Genomic DNA, 20,823 nt, shown 5'->3' on the forward strand with positions numbered 1-20,823 from the left:
TATTTTTATATTTTTCCATATTTTTAAAAGAAAAAAAAATAGACTAAGTGGTATTTGTATTATATTTACATTTATTAAAATATATAATAAAAAATTGAGTGGCACATTTTTGGAAAATTTGTAATTATTCCATGTAATTATTGTGTGTTGAATTACATTATAAATTTATTTTCATAAAGTTGTTTTATTTAAAATTTTTGTGATATCCATCTACACCAGCGGTTTCCAAACTGGGAGGCGCGCCTCCCACGGGAGGCGCGGACTATTGCCAGGGGAGGCGCCAAAACTTTTTAATAAAAAAATAATTTTCATACCATAATATCTACAAATAAATAAAACTTCATATCATTGCTTAACAGTAAAAATTCAATGCATGAATGTTTATTTTCATTTTTATATACACATTTAATTAGCAACCTTTCTCGAAGAAAACCTCTCGATAATTAAATTGTTAAACTTGCCTATTTGGTTGAAATTTTTGGAAAATTGAGGTGTTTAAATAAATCAATGCAGGGATCACAAATACACCCACTTGTTCAAAAAGACCAAGTAAAAGCTTTCATTAAAAAGTTGAAGTTATGGAAATCAAATTTACAAAAGAATGATTTGGATATGTTTTCACTTTCCAAAGATTTCTGGGCCACAGCCAATATTGAAGCAAGTAAAAATCTTTTTACTGACCACTTGGATGGTTTAGTGCTGCATTTTTCCAATTATTTCAAAGACCTTGATTTCTCAAAGTTTTTGTGTATACAGAATCCATTTAACTACAATGAAGAAGGCGAATTCGAACTGACAACTATCGAAAAAGAAAAATTGATAGAATTATCATGCGATAGCTCACTAAAACAAAAGTTTCAAAATGAAACCATAATTAAATTTTGGATGAATCTTAGTGGAGAGTATGAATCTTTGTATTGCAAAGCAATGCAAGTGTTTCTACCGAAAAGGAGTTACGAGTGGCACTCTCCATATTGCCCCCAAGATTTGATAAACTTTGTGCCAAAAAACAACAACATCATTCGCATTTAATTTTGATGTGATAGATGTAGTTTAATTAGTAATTTAATATAATAATAAATATACGTGTTCGTATAAATTTATGTTATAGCAAAACCTTTTTATTATTCTGTCTATTGTAGTGTTCAGTATTTTTTTTTAAATAAAGGTTTATTATTTAAAACGTGTCTATATTATTATATATATTAAAAAATAAAAGGTAGGGAGGCGCGGAAAAAAAATTTTTTTTTTAGGGAGGCGTAGTAGCATAAAGTTTGGAAGCCGCTGATCTACACGGAAATTCTAAAATCATATAGGTATTATTTTATGATGCCTGACGTCTCTTGAATTTTACAAAAATATTTATAAATCAAGATTTAAATTTGACAATTTGAATATGTATTTTTTTTAAAAGCTGTTTGATAAGTCTATTGAAACAATTGCAAATATAATAATTTGCTTAAATTAATAGCGAAATTAAAAAAAATATATCCAAAATCGTAGCTTTTTTATTAATTATAGATGGCACTATATTTATTTTACACATTGAAGCAAAACAAATGTTAGCGTCGTCTAAAGTAGGTATGTATTACATTTCCAAACCATTTAGGACGAAGACCACATTCATTATTACACACAGATCAATATCTCGTGTACTTCCGCACATGCCAATATCGATGGATGAGAAAATTATTTTGTACACTTCGAAGGTAAAACCATGGTCTTTTTTACTCGTGTGTGAATAAAACTGTTTACAACATACATAAGTTCCTAAATCAGTAGTGATTGGTGGGAATAGTCGGCATTTGAAGTACATAAAATACATTATCATTACGCTTGAATTGGTTGTTAGTATTTTCTGCCGTGTAGACATTGTTTGATTTTGCAGCTGCGACTGGCAGCTGCAAAATCGCTATTAATATATTTCGCTATTAATTTCAACACACGAACCGTCATCAGTCATTTAAAGGTACATAAACTATCAAATGAAACGTTTCTGTATATAAAATAAATGAAAATTGATTGAGCATACTTATACTATTATATTTAGATAATGATCGATTAAATTATTTTTATTTTTTTTGGTATTTTTAGTGAAGCATGTCACAAAAGAAAACATGGAAAATTTGGGATAATTTCACACTGCTGCCAGTAGCGGGATCTTAATCAAAAACAAACTGCATAAAGCAAACTGCAACGTGTGCAAATCAGAAAAAACTGTTCTTAATTCAAGTATATCTTAAAACACATAATACATATATATCCAAATGAAAAACGAGACAGTGACACGTAAATTAATTCTATGGTTGAAAATCCCGTTAAAAAATCGACGAATTTAATTTAACGATTTGACTCTTTGATTTTATCCATCGAAAAAGCCTAGAAGAAATTGTTGAAAAATTGGCCGCTGTAGATGGAATATCCATATGAGCTATAACTATGTAAATCCGAATTCATCAGGGAGTCGATAACATATCGAGGATATAAATTGCCCAAAAATGAAAGTGATGTCATGAAATTAGTGCAGAAACATTATGAAGTCGTAAAATCGGAAATTATTTCCGAATTGTTGGAAAAAATCTCAAATAATCAACGGTTTAATTTGACTATAGATCAGGCCTGGGCAAACTAATTTGGTGCGGCCCGCGAGCAAAATTAAAAAAAAGCTTAATTTTTCTGATCTAAAAAAATTTTGTTGATTTGTTAAATGGTTTATCGTTTCTGACATAAGATAGAATTCAAATTTGGGTCAAACTAGACGGCAAACTAGAATACAAACTTTAATAAGCAATTATCATACATACATATTAGAATCGATCACATGGTACTCGATAGCTCTCGACGAAAGTAATGACCGAAAAGATACAGCACAGTTATTAATTTTCATACGCGGATGAAACTCTAAATTTGAAATTATTGAAGAGCTTTTATCATTGGAATCACTTAAAAATCAAACAACTGGAGCTGATATTTTTGAAAAAGTTGTTAATTGCTTAAAAAAAATAACAACTGACAGAACACCAAGTTTGACGGTTAAAAATATTGGATAAAGAAAATCCAGGATAAATTTTCGAAAATTGTCCTGATTAAAATTTAATTATAATTCATTATATCATACATCAACAAGTATTGTGCCAAAATGTGTTAAAAGTTGCACATGTGACATCTTGTATTATTAAACTTGCCAATTTAATACGATCGAGTGGCTTGAAACACAGACAATTCATTGCTATCCTTCAAGTTATTGAATCTGAGTTCACAGATATTATTGATCATAATCATATTCGATGGCTTAGCCTAGGAAAAATACTTCGGCGATTATGGGATACAAAATAAGAAATCGTTCTATTTTTAGAAATGAAAAATAGTATCGACTTCCCCGAATTAACTGATAATGTGACTGGCTGTGTGATTTTGCATTTACTTTGGACATCGTGACACATTTAAATACTTTCATCACAGTGTTCCAAGAGGAAAATTTATATGTTCACGATATGATGAAAAGTTTGAAGGCATTTAAATTAAAACTACGACTGTTTCTTCACCATTTTTTGATTAAACGGGTAGACCACCTTTCAACCGTGAAATTGCTGAAGGTACCAGAAAATAAATTTGAAGAATATGCTGAAATTATCGACGATTTAAGTGGCGAGACGGAGCTATAAATTAAGATTATATATTATATTTACAGTGCGATGATGATTTAAGGGAATTACACCGTCATGAAGAAATTTGCAAATTGTACAACGCCCTTAATACGGAAAAATTCGACAAACTTAGAGATTTTGCTCAAAAAATGTTGGTGGTTTTTTGATCAACCTAAATATGTAAAAAAACATATCAATTAAAAATTCTTTACAATCAAGCATCACAGATGAAAATTTACAAGCATTTTTAAGAATTTCAACTACAAAACTTTCTCCTGAAATTAAAAAAACTGTTAAAAATCTGAAACAGTTTCATTCGTCAAATTAAATTGTTGTTTTGTATGAAATTTAAAAAAAAATTATGTTTTAATTTCTTTCACGATAATAAATAATGTATATCTAAAAATAGTATTTTACTTGCGGCCTGCCGCTCATTTTTAATTTCTAAAGTGGCCCTTCATCCGAAAAGCTTGCCCAGACCTGCTCTAGATGAATGGACCAGTATCAGAACAACAAAAAAATATATATGGCCTAACTCTGAAAAGGGAGACAGATGTTGTCTCAAGGTTACACTAGCGTATAAATTAGGGGGCTGGGTTTCATTTTACCTGATATTCTCAAAGTTATAATTCTATTATATCTCAAAGTATTATGCATATTATGACGATTACAACTTTTACAATTTTTTGAATCGTTATACCTCAGAAACGGTGGCTCTTAGAAAAAAAAGTACTGATACATTTTTTATAGATAATTTTATAATCTACAATTTTTGTCAGATGTAATTTTATAATAAAACTTACCGTTTTGTTGAAAATCGCGAAAAACCCATATTTTTGACCTATGATTTTTTTCCAGGTATCAGAACGATGACGAGTTTTGACATGTCATTTATAATTACGTTTTGAACAATTTTACTCACATTCAGCTTGTTGTGAATTTATGTATCTTTGAATGTCTAAATTGACCGGTACTCGTGAAATCATCTCTGGAGTGTTTATTTACAAAAATACTACATCAACCGATCTTCCATTAAGGAGTTTTGCATTGATCAACGAGTCGTACGATTTGCAGACTAAGGAAAAACCTCCGGAGAAGTGGAGTGTGCAAAAATACTTTGAAACCCGAAAAAATGTTTTTGTATCAAATTTCAGTCAATCTGAGTGCAGATATGTGACTAGATCAGTGGTTCTCATGTGCAGCCACCAACGCTATATAGAGTAATATTTCACTATTTTATTTGTAAAATTATTTATAAATTTTTGACATGTATTACATACATAGTTCGAATTATAAACAACTACAAAAAAATAAATTTATGTACAATAATAGAATATTGTACATACATATGTATATCAATGCAAGCATATAGCAAGTTCCAGATATAGATTGAAGACACTATAATTTTACGTTTTAAATTTGAATTCAGAAGTTGTTTTAATCGAACTACATAAAATGCAAAAAATAACAAATAAAATTGTGAAATATTACTTTATGAAACATGAGAACGACTGGTACATATGCGTGTCAAACTAGAATGATCTCTTATTATTAATTTTATTACTATCATCAAAACGAAAGCGAATAATAAAAAGCTTGTAAATAGATAATAATCGTTAGATTAATAACTATTATATACATACATACATACATATATGTAGAATAAATTTATTGTAAGTATATTTTATGATAAATAAAAATCTATTAAAAATCCAAAGAAAATAACTTTTTGATACAACCGTCAGTCATAATTATTATTGCATTATTTAAAAAAGTACGAGACCCTAGATAACTACCAATGAGGATTTCGAGTTTTGTAAAGGTGTGTTTAGACTCTCTAATATGTACATATATCTTGCAACAATATAAAATAAACAAATTCTAAGTCTATTAATTTTATGTATTTCTCAAAAACTAGTTCGATCTTCATCGTTCTTAAAATGTCATGCTCACAATCTAAATACCATGCCACAATCTAAATACCATGCCACAATCTAAAATACTCAGCAGCTAGGGATTTCCAACGAGAAATTCTACTATAATTATAAATTCAGCAATTCCGGTGTAAGCCAGTCTTTATAAACATTGACACGGATTACACGACCCATATTCAATGCATTTTTTTTCAATGCTACCTGGAAATTTTTTTTACCTGCATTGCAATTTTGCATTATGTCTAGATTTCATGCAAGTCAAACCAAAACAGATCATCATATGCTACATATCCTGTCTTCACAATCCTTACCATGCAAATACTACACAATCATTTTTATATGGTGGTATAATTTAGCATTATGTACTACCAAGTGGTACGCGAGTCAAAAAAGGTTGGGAAACGATGGGTCTGTTGCGGTCTGTTGCGCGCAGTGCACTAAGTGAGCGCTCAGGCTCGCTCAGTTGTAGGCGATACTTCGCCGAGGTGACATCTTACTACCGACCGCTTTCTGACACCTGAGGATCTCCTGCAGCCAGCTTCCTGGAAGACAATGGAACTCACCAGTGATGGTCAACACACTTAGGTATTTATCCTTAGTTTTTGCGATTACTTTTAAGATTGTAAAGCGGTGTCTACGCTCACGCCAAAATGTGAGAGTGTGTATTTTTGTCGGGAACTCTGCGCGAAAAAGATGTCACCACACTAATTGCTTTGCGGCGCGAGTGTAGAGTCCGCTTATCATATGACGAATTCACAATAACGGGCGCTGTATAATATTGTATGTCTGTACATCGGTTTCAATTTGATTCGGCCATTTTTTATTGCGCAGTTTGCACTTTCTTTGTTTGCATTTTTTACAGGTATTCCTCGACTTTTATTTTTGGATTCAGTGTGACAGCATGCTATACACCTATTCACATACACTACGCAAGCGCATTTGTTCGCGACAACTCTCAGTAACAGACCTATACTAACCGTGACCTTCAGGTGACACCGGCCATTAAATCGATTACTTGCCTGTAGGGGAGAAAAGTCTATGTTGACATGCGCATCTGAGCTCATGGCAACAAGGGGCGGTGAGAGGGGAGGGGGGGGGGAAAGCCGGGGTTGCTTCAATCGATACAGTGTCTGGGTAAATTTTCAGGACCACCCCATGGCGCAGGTCAGATCCAGACGAGCCTTCAGCGAGAGAACATCTTTGTGGAAGATAATGGAGCTCAACAGTGATGGGGCCGCACACATACAGGTATTTACGACTGCAACTGCGAAATCAAAAATATTTTTTCCTGTCGCCATTTTGGTTGTGCGTTTTGTTAACGTCATTTCTGCGTTTCTTTTTGATTGTATCATATTACGCATTCACAATAGCGGGCGTTCTACAATATTCGGTGGCATTTTGTTTCGGCTTTTGGGTGCGTTATGTGGTAAATTCCTATTTTTTACTTTATCTATGTTTTTAGTTGTATTGTTTTAAATTGGGAATATTTTGGGTTTCTTTTGCAATTTTGTTCATTGCAAGCAACCGCAATTGTATGTAGTTGTAGCTGTACTTTTTTTCCTTTGTGTTATTGGCTGCCTTATTTTGAGGGTACGAATAAGCATATGTATATACCAGTGCCGTATATTGGGTGTGTGCTAGGTGTGCGGCGCACACCCGTGAAAACCAAAGACCACATAAAGTAGTATTTTAATACAAAATAATGTGTTGTTGTATAAACAGGCATTGATGTGTATGGTGTATTTACCGCGTGCGCTAAATGTATGGTGTGGTGTATGGTGTGGTGTGCAGTCTGCAGCGTGTTGTGTGATGTTAGATGTAGTTTGTGCGCCGCGACGAGAGAATACCTATGCCGTGCAGCAAATTGGTGGGTTTGGTTGGAGTGTGCAGGCGGATATTCGCTTGTATAGGTTTGTTCGCGATATTAAGACGTACGGTGTGCTACGACTTCAGAGCACCGCGCACCGCACCGCACCGCACCGCACCGCACCGCACCACTCGGCAATTGACCGAATGCGATGCGACACGTGGTCTCGTACTTTTTCGCACATTCGTATTTTTATGGTCATTCGTATCTCAGTCATACCTCTAATAACTAATAATGGCTAACAGTGTTCAAGACATTTTAACTATTCCGTTTTCAAATAGAAGTTTTGAGATAAAATTAAAAATAATTAAAGATGGGAAACCGTGTCCGTCTCTTCCAAATTTATCCAGTTTGCATAAAGAAAAAACAAAAGTTTACACTAGACATTTTTGCGTTTCAAATTATAAAAAATTCGAATGGATTACAGGCTGTGAAATTCGATCCAAACTTTTCTGCTGGCCATGTTTATTGTTCTCCAAAGATATTAATGTGTGGAACAAAGAAGGATTTGCTGATCTCAACCATTTGACAGCAGCACTGAAGAAACACGAAGGATCGCAGGCACACGTTCAATCATTTCTTTCCATACAAATGTTTGGCAAACAACGAATCGACGTATTAATTGACAGTCAACGTAAAGCCGAAATAAGTCGACATAATGGCGTTCCCCAAGGATCTCACATGGGACCAGTCCTATTCAATATTTTTATAAATGATATTATAAATATATTTAATGATGTTAAAGTGCTCTTATTTGCAGACGATTTAAAAATATTTAAATGTATAAAAGACACTAACGATTGTGCTACTTTACAAACTAATTTAAACTCATTAAACGATTGGTGTTCTTTTAATAAATTATATTTAAACATTAAGAAGTGTTCTGTTGTCAGGTTCAGTAGGTCAAATAACAAAATTATTTATAATTATCATATAAATAATGAATCATTACCATCATCATCGCTAATTATAGATCTAGGAGTTATTTTTGACGACAAATTAACTTTTAATTCTCATATAAATTTTATCACAAAAAATGCCATCAAAACACTTGGTTTCTTAATAAGAAATAGTACTCACTTCAAAAATGTAAATACGATTAAAATTTTATACACCACTCTGGTTAGAAACCAATTAGAGTACAATTCTACCATTTGGTCTCCTTATTTAATGAAACAAATTAACATAATAGAGTCAGTGCAAATAAAGTTCACAAGATTCATCAAATTTAAATTTTTTAAAAGTCATAATCACTATGTCAGTAACGTTATTATTTATAGGAAACTTAATTTGCTAAAATTATATGACAGAAGGAAAATTAACGATATTTCAGTTCTGTGTGGTCTTCTTAATGGCACTATTAAATGCTCTGACTTGGTGAGTTTAGTGTGCTTCCATGTGCCGGGTAGATCAATTAGATGTAACCATCTTTTTGATATGCCCAGGTTTACCACTAATTACTCATTGAACTCAGCTATGTTGAGACTGCACAGAGTTGGAAACGAATTATCCATGGTCGATTTATTCATTGTTAGTAAATATAACATGAAATCTATTTTATTTAAATATTTTTTTAATATAATGTAATTTATTTTGTAGTATATGAATGTATGTGTATTTTTCTTTTATATTTCATTTTAATTTTTTTTTCTTTTTCTTTCTCTATTTCCAACATGTAAAATGGTCAATTTTTTCTTGACCGTAAAATAAAATAAAATAAAATAAAAAAATAAAAAAATAATGAACAAGTAATTAAAAATAGAGATGTTTTAAAACGAATTATTAACGCAATAATCTATCTAGGAAAACAAGAACTGTCCCTGCGAGGTCACGACGAGTCATGTAATTCCGTAAACAAAGGCAATTACATTGAATATCTAAATGCTCTTCGAGAATATGATTCTGTTTTAGATACTCATTTAAATACTGCTACTACCTTTCGTGGTACTTCTCCAAGTATACAAAATGACATAATCGAAGCAATCGCTCATGTTATTAAAGTTCATATAAAAAATGAAGTAGAGTCAGCAAGTTTTGTTGCTATTATTCTCGATGAAACTTCAGATATAATGACAAAATCACAGCTCTCAACAGTTTTACGTTTTGTATGTAAAGGCAATGTACATGAACGGTTTATTAGTTTTACAGACGTTAGTGCTGATAAAACATCTAATGGTCTATTCCGTCACGTGGTGAACATAGTTGAAGAATTTAAAATTCAAGACAAATTGGTTGGACAGACTTATGATGGAGCAAGTGTAATGAGTGGACACGTAAATGGTTTGCAATCCAAAGTCCTCAATGCTTATCCTTTTGCTCTTTTTACACACTGTTATGCTCATGTATTGAATTTAGTATTGCAGCAAGGTCTTTCTGATATTAAAGAAAGTAAATCATTTTTTCAAACTTTAAATGGATTGTCTACATACTTTTCAAAATCTTCCAAAAGAGTATTCGCTTTACAGGAATTTGTGACAAAAAGACTTCCCTCTGTAGCACCCACAAGGTGGAATTTTACATCTCGTTTAAGTAGCACAGTACAACAATACAGAAGTCAATTTACAGATTTTTTTCGACATGTTATAGAAAATTGTGAATTATGGGACACAGATACTGTTGTTATAAAAGCACGAGGGTTTTTAGGCTTTTTAGAGGATTTTCAAACAATTAAACTTCTTCAAATTTTTTCAAAACTGTTTGGAATAACTGATGTTTTGTATAACATTCTTCAATCTAAATCTTCGGACGTTTTATATTGTTGTAAAAAAATTAATGATGTTTTGCAGCAACTGAAATACGAAAGGGATAATAATTTTGAAATGTTATGGAATAATTATTTAAATGAAAAAAATGATGATCATGATCGTAGGCCACAAAGATTAAAAAATTATTCAGAAGTAGAAGATAAAACTTCATTTCGTCAATTATATTTCAAAATAGTTGATAGCATAATCGCACAAGTCGAACGTAGATATTCTTCACTTTCCAAATTAGAATATTTCCACCTTCTTTGTAATGATAAATATGACGAATATAAAGAAAATTTTCCAAATGTTTTAATTAATAAATTAAAAGATTTTTATGGATCACTGTTTGATTATATTCGATTGAAAAACGAACTCATTGTGCTATATTCCAGCTCTGAATTTCCAGAGAAACCTGTTCATGAATTAATACAATTCATGACAAAAAATAACCTCGAATCTGGTTTTAAAGAGGTGTTTAAGCTGGGAGAATTAATATTAACGATACCAAGCAGTACAGCTTCAGCAGAACGTTCTTTTTCGGCGCTGAAAAGAATAAAAACTTGCTATAGAGGTACGCAAGGTCAAGATAGATTATGTGGCCTTAGCTTAATTTCAATAGAAAAAAAGTTATTGGTGGAATTAAAACAGAAAGACACATTCTATGCAGACGTGATTGAAAAGTTTATGTCTCAGAAACGTCGCATTGAACTTATGTATAAATAACTAATAAATTAAACATTTTTGTAATGCAAAACGAGTATTTTTTTTTAATTGCTAATTTTATACCCTACGCCCTACGGCATACACAGCACACCCGGTATTAACACCCACCGTCCGCCACTGGTATATACATACATATGTATGTACGTTTACACCAGTGGTGTGCCGCAGAAATCTGAAGCCATTTAAACGGGACATTTTGAACATTTTTTTTATGAAATTTTATTTTAATTTACTTTTTATCGTACACATCGCGGGCGTTATTAAATTCGTATAAATGACAGGGGTTCTCAACCGTATCCAATATTTACGTATTTAAATTGAAAAATAAAAACTTTCTAAGCGTATGAACTGCAGATTATATTGCATTAGTTTATATGGCAGGGCTTCTCAACCGTCTCCAAAATTTACTTTATTTTAAATGAATAATTTAGTTTTTATCGTACACATCGCGGGCGTTATTAAATTAGTATAAATGGCAGGGGTTCTCAACCGTATCCAATATTTACGTATTTAAATTGAAAAAAAAAAACTTTTTAATCGTATTGCAGATTGTCATTGTCATTGAATTATATGTATATATATGTATATATATATATATATATATATATATATATATATATATATATATATATATATATATATACATACACCACCAGCAGCATAAAACGGAACGCTTGTGAATTTTGCGACATACGTGTTTGTTCTAATCATCACTTCGTTATTTGTAAATTTATCTTAGTTATTTCTTCTGTATATTGGTAAAAAAACGTAATTCTCTAAACGTAACTATGTACAAAATACAGTTATCTTGTATGTATGCAAAATAAAACAGACTTTGGTACAAAAAACCCGTAATATACCTGCTAAGGGTACGCCTTTGTTCATTGTGCGTCAAATGCTTTCAAACATTGAAAAGATCATGCTCAGCTGAGACCTTTTGCTGTATGATTGTTCTAAGGGTAATTATGGGTTTAATAGTTTTTTTTTTATAAAATTGATGGATTTAATATTTAATTTTGAATTTTTAAATTAACAATATCGATTCTTCAGAAATTGGTCGCTGCAGGGATATTTACGCCGAAAAAAAACTTTGATATTTGAAAGCGAAGAAGGTGTCCATGCGAAAAATTGCCAGAACAGAGTGTTTCGGTAAACACAGTTTCGAGAATAACTCCGGAGTTTAGTTCTTGTACTAACTTCTCGGTTTTGGCTTGGAGACCTTGAAGGGCTTTCAAGAACTTCCACAGGTTTGGAAATTGGGCTCCAATTGTATAGCCAACTTTCATATGGAAGCCTTCCACTTCGTTGTCCGTTTTTCCATAATTATGTAATATTCGGTCTCGAACATTCCATATGTCTATGGAAGCTACACGAGGTTCACGTCTGACATATGGCCAAATGCGCAAGTAACGGGTTGCTTTTTCCATCTGTCCCAAAGTACCTACAGAAAAATCCAGGAATTGGGATTATCTGAATTTTACGATAATCAGGAAAATGCAATTAAATTTAAAATGGTATTGGCATTAGCATTTGTTCCTCCAGAAAATGTAGTCGAAAGCTGGGAGGAACTCCTCCAAATTCTCAACCCATGGCTATTGGCACAAGAACGAGAAATCCAACAGAAGGTCGATGATTTCCTCATGTATTTTGAGGTTAATTACATTGGGAAAATCATTTAACCAACCCTAACTACATAAAAAATGTTAAGATTCCTAGAAAAAGATTTGGTCGAAGCATATGCGCTTCAATACTTCGAAGACAATAGGTTCTTTTGAGCTGAAAAATAAAATTCGATTTACAATCATTTTATTTTAACCATGCATTTTTTTTCTCAACGTGTGAATTTGATTAGCAAAAAGTTGAATTTGATTTACAAAGGAGTGAATACGTAATAAATAATAAATGTAATTATTTAAAAATTCATCATTATCAGTATATAATAAAAAGAAGACAGTAGACATTTCCATGTTTTAATATTCATATAAATAATTGATATATTAATTATCTATTAACATATGTACAGTCCATCCTAAAATGCCGATGTAACACAAAACCGGACTACGGAATGACCTTAAAAACAAAATTAATTATGGTTGAAAATTATAATACATTGCTTGAAAGATAGTCTTCTTGATAAATATTGTGGTTCTAGCTTATTTGCCATAATTTTAAAGCCTATAAAATAATTTTTCGTAAACTGGTCAAGTACGGTTTGCATATTGCAAGATAAGGTTTTTTCTATATTCATTGAAGCTCAGGGTGCTGTTAGTGCTAAATTAAAAAGAACCAGGTCGGTGTTTAATTTTTACGACCCCCCCCCTCGGTTTTTTTTTTACTAAAAAAAATTCGGGTGTGACCAACCCATGACTTTATCTATGTATTTGAGGAATATAAGAAGGTAACAAAACAAAATTCGATATTGAACTGATGACTATGATAGCGATACAAATTGAGCGCAAATGTATGGAAACTTGCACAAAACAAAAAAAGTTCTACTTCCGGTTGTCAGATTTTGTTCAAATTTTTTTTATTACTAAAAATCACTATCAGTATTATACTCATTAAATATCAAGAAAATAAAAATAATTTTAAGGGTCAAAATAAAATAATGAAATATTGTTTTAAAAAAAAATACTACTTCCGGTTTACAAATTCTGACCAAAACCCTACCAGCTCTAAGTTAGTACATAAAGGATAGAAATATAAATTTTCAGCTTAATACGTTCAGGGGTGTGGACAGAGTAGTAGCAACATTTTCAACCTTTCTAAGAGGAAAAAACCCACTTCCGGTTTATAAAATTTAATAATTTTTTTTTCTTTTCATCAAATTGCTACAAGAATTATACTTGAATTTTTTGTGACGAAAACACATGTTAAAGGGGTCGAAAAAAATAGTGGAAGAAAAATCGTACAAGAGTAAACTGCCACTTCCGGTTGACAGATACTTATTAAATTTTATATATAACTTGGTATTAAGCTTAAACTTTTAGATATGAAATTTCAGTTCAATAAACCAAAAGGTTTCTGAGAAAAACATAAAAAACCTCGATTCTCTAGAGTAAAAGTACTACTTCCGGTTCAGATAGAAATATTTAAAAAATATAAGGTTATAAAAATTATTATTTCTATCATATTTAAAAAAAAATCAGTCTGATTCAGTTAGTGGTTTGGGAGATAATTGAATTCAAAAACTTAAAAAAAGAGGACACCTATAAGGGGAGGTACCATTTCCGGTCAACTTAAAAATTTGAAAAAAAATTACGACGTGTCGATAAGAATTTCATTAACCGATACTAAGTTTCATTTCGATAGGACTAACGGTGCTAAAAATATCCCCAAAATACACACACACACACACACATTTTTTCTAGATCATGAATACCTGATCAGCGATCGATTCTGAGTTCGAATCAGTCAAAATCTCGAGTTCGAATTTTCGTATGATCACAAAACTTCATCTATTATTACTAAGTACATAGATAAAGTAATAAGTTGTATCCTAATATTGGTAGTTCAAATATTTATAAAAAAAATCAAATAATAATAAATATTCTCACTTGAACTAATCTCTTCAACATCTTTGATTTTGCCTAATCCTCTTCAACATCTTTGATTTTGCAAAACCCGTGTTTGTGTGTCAACAGTAACATTTCCTTTTAGCAATTCTAAATCCATGTATGTCAAAAAACTATCAAATTTTAACATGTGAATTTAGAGATCAGTATTCATTTAAGCTGAGTTCCCTCATTTTATGTATCCTCAAGTGTGTATGGTCAATAGTTTAAAGAATGTTTTCTTTCGAAGTTTTGGGTGGTTTTAGATAAAAAAGCCAATAAATTTCACTAAACGTCTTTTAAGTTTTGAATGTGCTCAGATTACTATTCGAGTGTTAGAACGAGATTCTGCTCACAATATTTGGAATACAAAATTTTATGTGAAATTTTAGTCAAAATATTTTTTAATTGTACTCGAAAAACAATGTTTATATCAATCAAAGTGCCAGGGTGGCGATTTGATTTAAAAGTTATATTATTAAACTTTCTAGCCATAACAATAAAACAATAACAACAAAATATTTCTTAACAATAACAATAAAACTTGACTCTTATATATAGTTCAATGCACGACATTTTATAATACATACACTTTTTTATAACACGCTTTTCACTGTGTCAATAGAATGCGAATTGCGAAATGCGAATAGAATGCGAATGCGCTCATCTATCCACTGAGGTTTATGTAATTAATGAGAACACACGTTCAACATAGGCATTTTGCGGTGGGATGGTGAACAAGTATTGTTAACTTGATAACCTTATTAGAACTTTATAATACCAGAGTAATTATAAATTAATTACATACATATATGTATATTTTTCTATAATAAATGTGATCGAGCTTATCAACTGTGAATAGCTAAAAATTATTATTCCATTGCTACAAACCGACGTTGAAGAGGACATTGAAGAGATTTCGAACCCACCATTTGCCTATTGTCCTAGGGTTTTACGCAAAGAAAAAAATGCATTCAATAGCCTCTAACATGAGGGTAGTAAAATTTTATAACCCATTTGTCTTTTTACATATTTTCGTCCATTTGTGTAGACAATTCATCTGTCAATCATAGAACTAATTTCAAAATATATTATTGTTTTGCCATCTCTATTCAACGCGCTTGATTTTTTTTACATTTACATTTTAATTGTCTTTTACATGTCAAAATTAAATTTTGTATGCAACCCTTACGCATAATAGTTAGTTGTAAATGATGCAATATTAATGTGAAACATAAAGGAGGTATGTAAAAATAATTTTAGCTGTAAATTTCTAATGTCTGCCTTTTTTACATACCTCCTTTATTCTACAATACAATGTCCGATTCATACATTTGTTTTTTGCTAAACACTAAGTAAAATCTCTCCATCGTTAATCCGAATAGTCGTAATTCGAGACTTGACTGTAAAATAATACATTAAATTTATCTAAATTAATATTTGATATTCTTGCCTTATAATTGTATAATGAAATATTAAGTTTAAAAAAAACTTTCATTATACATATAGCTTGCGAATGTACACTAGAAGACTTATTTGCAGAAGAAATAAAATAATTGCATTTTTAAACAAAATTTTGGAAAAAAATTATGTGAATTTGATTTAGAGACGCCGTAAAGGTCACATTCAATGTTAAAACTCGAAGTACACGTGACCGCTGGCTGGGAACTGTTTTATCAAAATAAAACGTGGCGTTCAACGTTTATTTATTTATATATTATCTTAGCTATAAAGCTAATTTTAAAAATACATCTTAATTACTTAACTCTAAATAACTCTAAAATTTATAATTATCTTATATGTACTGTCCCTCACAGAGGTCTTCGCACCTCTGTGAGGGTGTTAAACTAATTCAATGACATACGCTTAAAAAGTAATTTTTTCAATTTAAATAAGTAAACATTGGATACGGTTTAGAACCCCTGACATTTAAACTAATTCATTGACATCTGCAATACGCATAAAAACTTTTTTTTTTCAATTTAAATAAGAAAAAATTGGATACGGTTGAGAGCCAATGTCATTCATACTAATTTAATAACGCCCGCGATGTGTACGATAAAAAGTAAATTATTTATTTGAAATAAAGTAAATTTTGGAGACGGTTGAGAAGCCCTGCCATATAAACTAATTCAATGTAATCTGCAGTTCATACGCTTAGAAAGTTTTTTTTTTTCAATTTAAATACGTAAATATTGGATACGGTTGAGAACCCCTGTCATTTATACGAATTTAATAACGCCCGCGATGTGTACGATAAAAAGTAAATTATTCAATTGAAATAAAGAAAATTTTGGAGACGGTTGAGAAGCCCTGCCATATAAACTAATGCAATGTAATCTGGAGTTCATACGCTTAGAAAGTTTTTTTTTTCAATTTAAATAAGAAAATATTGGATACGGTTGAGAACCCCTGACATTTATACTAATTCAATGACATCTTAAAATGATATTCAATGAGTCACAATGACATTCGCTTAAAATGTAATTGTTCAATTTAAATAAGAATATGTTGGTACGGTTGAGAACACCTTTAATTTATAATAATTTAATAACATCCGCGATCTATACGATAAAAAGTACCATATACATCGATAAATATAATACAATAAAAAGTTACTTTTGCCATTAAAATAGGATAATTTAGGATTTTTGAACATTTTGTCGCTTGAACATTTTTTCCGTTTACATTTTGTCGCGGGTACATTTTGTCGCGGGTACATTTTGTCGCGGGTACATTTTGTCAGTGCACTAATTTTCGGGTACATTTTGTCGTTGAACATTTTGGACTTGCACCAATTGTCGCGTCCCCCCTCGCGCCCCCCCTTCGCCCACTTGAGCAATTAGTCGAGAAATTAGAAGCTCTAGTCTCAATTCGTCAATATATTATATGTATATATGTATAATATGTATGACAGTTTGGCTTGCCTATATATTTCATAAAATTCTCGGATTTTTTATAATTAAAGTACAGATAATCACAAATTACAAATATTAGTTGCGAGCGTGTCGCGATTTGAATAGGAGTTTCAGGAAAAAGTGGCAACTTTGAATTCTTATTCGCTGTGAAGAAACCAAAATTAATTTCTAGCCATAGCCTTAAATACGAAGGAGCGCGCACGGTGGGCTTATGATAAACAATCCAATTTCACTGCAATAGTTGACTATTGGGCGATCTTTTTAAATTTATTAATCGCCGAATTTGTTTGCGTCTGATTTTGAGCTAACTCTGGTTCATATGACTTTGTTTAACTATCAATACAAGTAATATTTTCCGGCTCTTGTAATATTTTCCGAAAGCAACTCTCACTGTTTTTTTTTCTTGCATTTTTTAGAACTTTGGAGTGGATGAGCGCTGCAACCGAGTCCTGCAAATGAGCCTCGACCTTGCACTCAGTTGAATAAAGTAAGTTCTACATTCAGCATAAAATTAAAATGAACTTTAAGGGGTTATTCTAAGAGTCTAGAGGCATGAATTGTAGGTATTTTATTTATAAATGTTTGAAGAGTACATAAAAAAAAATTCAAAATTCAAAAAGTTACAGGCTGATGAAGTGGCGCGTCAAAAGGGCGCGTCAAAAAAATGGCGCGCCCTGGTTTACACGATTCCAACGTTCATAGTTATCTGATATAAAAAAAAAATGAATTCTTAATCCAAACAAATGCTGCAATCGAAATAATTTTTTTCGCAAAATAATGGCTGTTTGAAATGAAAAGACCATTTTTTACCAGTTTTTTTGACTTTTCTGAATTTTTTAAAAATAGTAAAAATTTTAATTTTGTTATGGTTCTAGTTCGTGCGATAGAGTAATGTATAGAGAAGCCTCACACCAAATTTCAAGTAAAACTTGAGATACCATGTCAACCGTCTCGAAAAAAGTACTTTCGAGAAAAACGCGTTTAAAGTTTCGGGTAAGGTTACGCGCCGGTTAGATGCCACGTCACTGAAGCAGCGATATCTCCGAAAATAATTTGGATTTTAAAAATCCGCTTAAACATATTCTTAAAGGTTTAAGCTCTGAAAATATGAAAGAAAAAAAAAATGATTTTTTCAAATTTCTAAATTAGAATACCCCCTTAAAAAAACTAAGACTGACTATAAATATATGTATTACATGTATACTTGTTTTTTTTTATATACAGTATCCGAGTCAATCAATAACAGTAAATATTTTTGTAAATATGGAAAGCAGCTTGTCGTGTTTAGAAGAATTAAGACTCTTCGCATCTTCAAAAAGCAGATCAAATGTTGCATAATACAAAACGAGCGCATTTAAAAGGTAGTCAAGATTTCTCGTCATTTCTTTAATCGTGATTTTTCGAATGCCTCATTGTTATCGGATGATTTCTACATGTGTGCGAGTCGATTCAATTTTGTCAACCAGAAATTTAGCTAAAATGTCTCATAACACTACATATGTGTTTACCGGTTCGGTGATTACTGGTCACAAAGACACTAAAATCTCTAAAACGCAACATCTGGCAGCCGAAAAGTCCATCATACTAACGATAACTATAATACTAACGAGAACTTGAGTGCCAAATATTGTGTATTCGCGATTTTAATGGCAAAAATTGTCTTTGTGACCACCGCAATGTGACTAATAATCCAATTACCATGTGTTGACCGTACATGTACGGACAGTTTCTGTTGCAGAAACTTCAACGAATGATCTCTTTCCATTACTCATTATTACAATGAATGAATATATGTACATATGTATGTGTGTATGCTGTAACATTGTAAAAAAACGTAGTTTTAACTAATATTCGATGACAGTCAAGAAGTATCATGTGTTAAAACATGTGTGTATATACTTATGCAGTTTCAAATTATGAAAGTCACCAAGTTGTCTTAGATGTGTAAATACATATTTTCGCTGTCTGTATGTATGTATGTAAATCTACAAAATATTAAGGATAGAAAAAAATGCCTTTGTGCATCCATATATTCTATACCCATACATATATTCTCAATAACGAGTTCATCATCAGAAAAACATGCTATGTAAAGTTTAATGACAATAGTTTAGTGTATACATAAAGAGTAAGGTCACAGAAATCCTGAATGTATGTAAGAATTGCATAATATATTTTACTTTAATCTATGTAAATATAAACATATGTATCTACATACTTATTATGTATAATATAGAAAAAAGTTTCAATCACAAATTCGATCTTGTTGCTCTCAAACTCTTCTTTGTCTTTGGAGCTGCAGCTTCGGATACAGAATACAATCTCGATTTAGAATCACTTCGTTCTACGAAAAGATTGCGTTAATTTTTAAACATTGGTGGTTAAGTGTGAGTAAACTTTCAAATTCTGAAAGACACTGTCTGTCATTGTATGAAATTAATCAAAATATGTATAGTCAAATGTCCGGTTTACACTCAATTCTCAATCGGTTAATGTATATAGTATTTTTTCTTAATCGTATAAAACAATACTGCGAGTAATATCGGCATCCGGCGTTATCATGACTTATCGTTATCACCATCCAATGTACATACTAAGGTGATGTCACGATATCATAATTGCTCTCGATATTGGAGGTGTCTAGACTTAAAGCTGACGTAGTCATATTCTGCTCTCGAAACATTCTAGTCGTTCTCACTGTATTATAATGTGATGTGCGATTTACTATTTATTTAGTGCGTCTTTCGTTTTGATGTTAGTAATAAAATTAATAATATGGGGTGTACATGTATGTATGTGATTTGATAAAATACATAACATGAAAGCACTAAGATCGGCACCTCTGGCCGATCACATTTGTATGCTTTTATCTTAACATGCAATTTTTTATTCAAGCTTACTTGGGACAGTATTTGTACACCATTTTTGTAATTAAATTTCGACTTTTCGATGATAGATAAGTCCAAATCGATACATAGAAAGACAAGTCCAATCAAGTAAACGAAGCGTTGTAGTTGAATTATACTTATGCAACTACAAAAATAAATCGAGTAGATGATTTTAGACAAATTTCACATTTTTGTACTTTTATCCTGGCATGCAATTTTTTATATTTCTCGAGTATAGGTTTTTGAGTAAATGATTTCACACTTGTAATGCTTTTCACAGTTTTGTTGTGGATAATTTTCTGTGCGAAGATTCCCTTAGGAGTGTGTGTTTATCTAAAAACATATCCAAGACGAGGAGTGCCTCCATTTCAAAGAGGCTATGCAAAGAAGCTATGCATAATGTTATCACATGAATATTATTTACGTTTCCAATAGATTCAATACATATTTGAATCTAGTCGATGGAAGCTTCGCTCTATATAGCCTCCATAACGAAGAAGCTGTCTGGGCTTCAAGCTCACTTAAGACAGTATTTGTACACCATT

At 31.5% G+C, this 20,823-nt stretch overlaps 1 long non-coding RNA gene across 1 annotated transcript; it reads left to right on the forward strand.

The window, feature by feature from the left end:
- Positions 1–6,012: 6,012 nt before the first annotated feature.
- LOC143922770 (uncharacterized) lies at positions 6,013–18,500 on the forward strand. Its single transcript, XR_013261647.1, has 3 exons — positions 6,013–6,166; positions 6,728–6,829; positions 17,807–18,500. It is a non-coding gene; the product is annotated as an uncharacterized LOC143922770 (long non-coding RNA).
- The last annotated feature ends 2,323 nt before the right edge of the window (positions 18,501–20,823 follow it).

Source organism: Arctopsyche grandis, chromosome 2, assembly GCF_051622035.1.
Source record: "Arctopsyche grandis isolate Sample6627 chromosome 2, ASM5162203v2, whole genome shotgun sequence".
Classification (NCBI taxonomy): domain Eukaryota; kingdom Metazoa; phylum Arthropoda; class Insecta; order Trichoptera; family Hydropsychidae; genus Arctopsyche; species Arctopsyche grandis.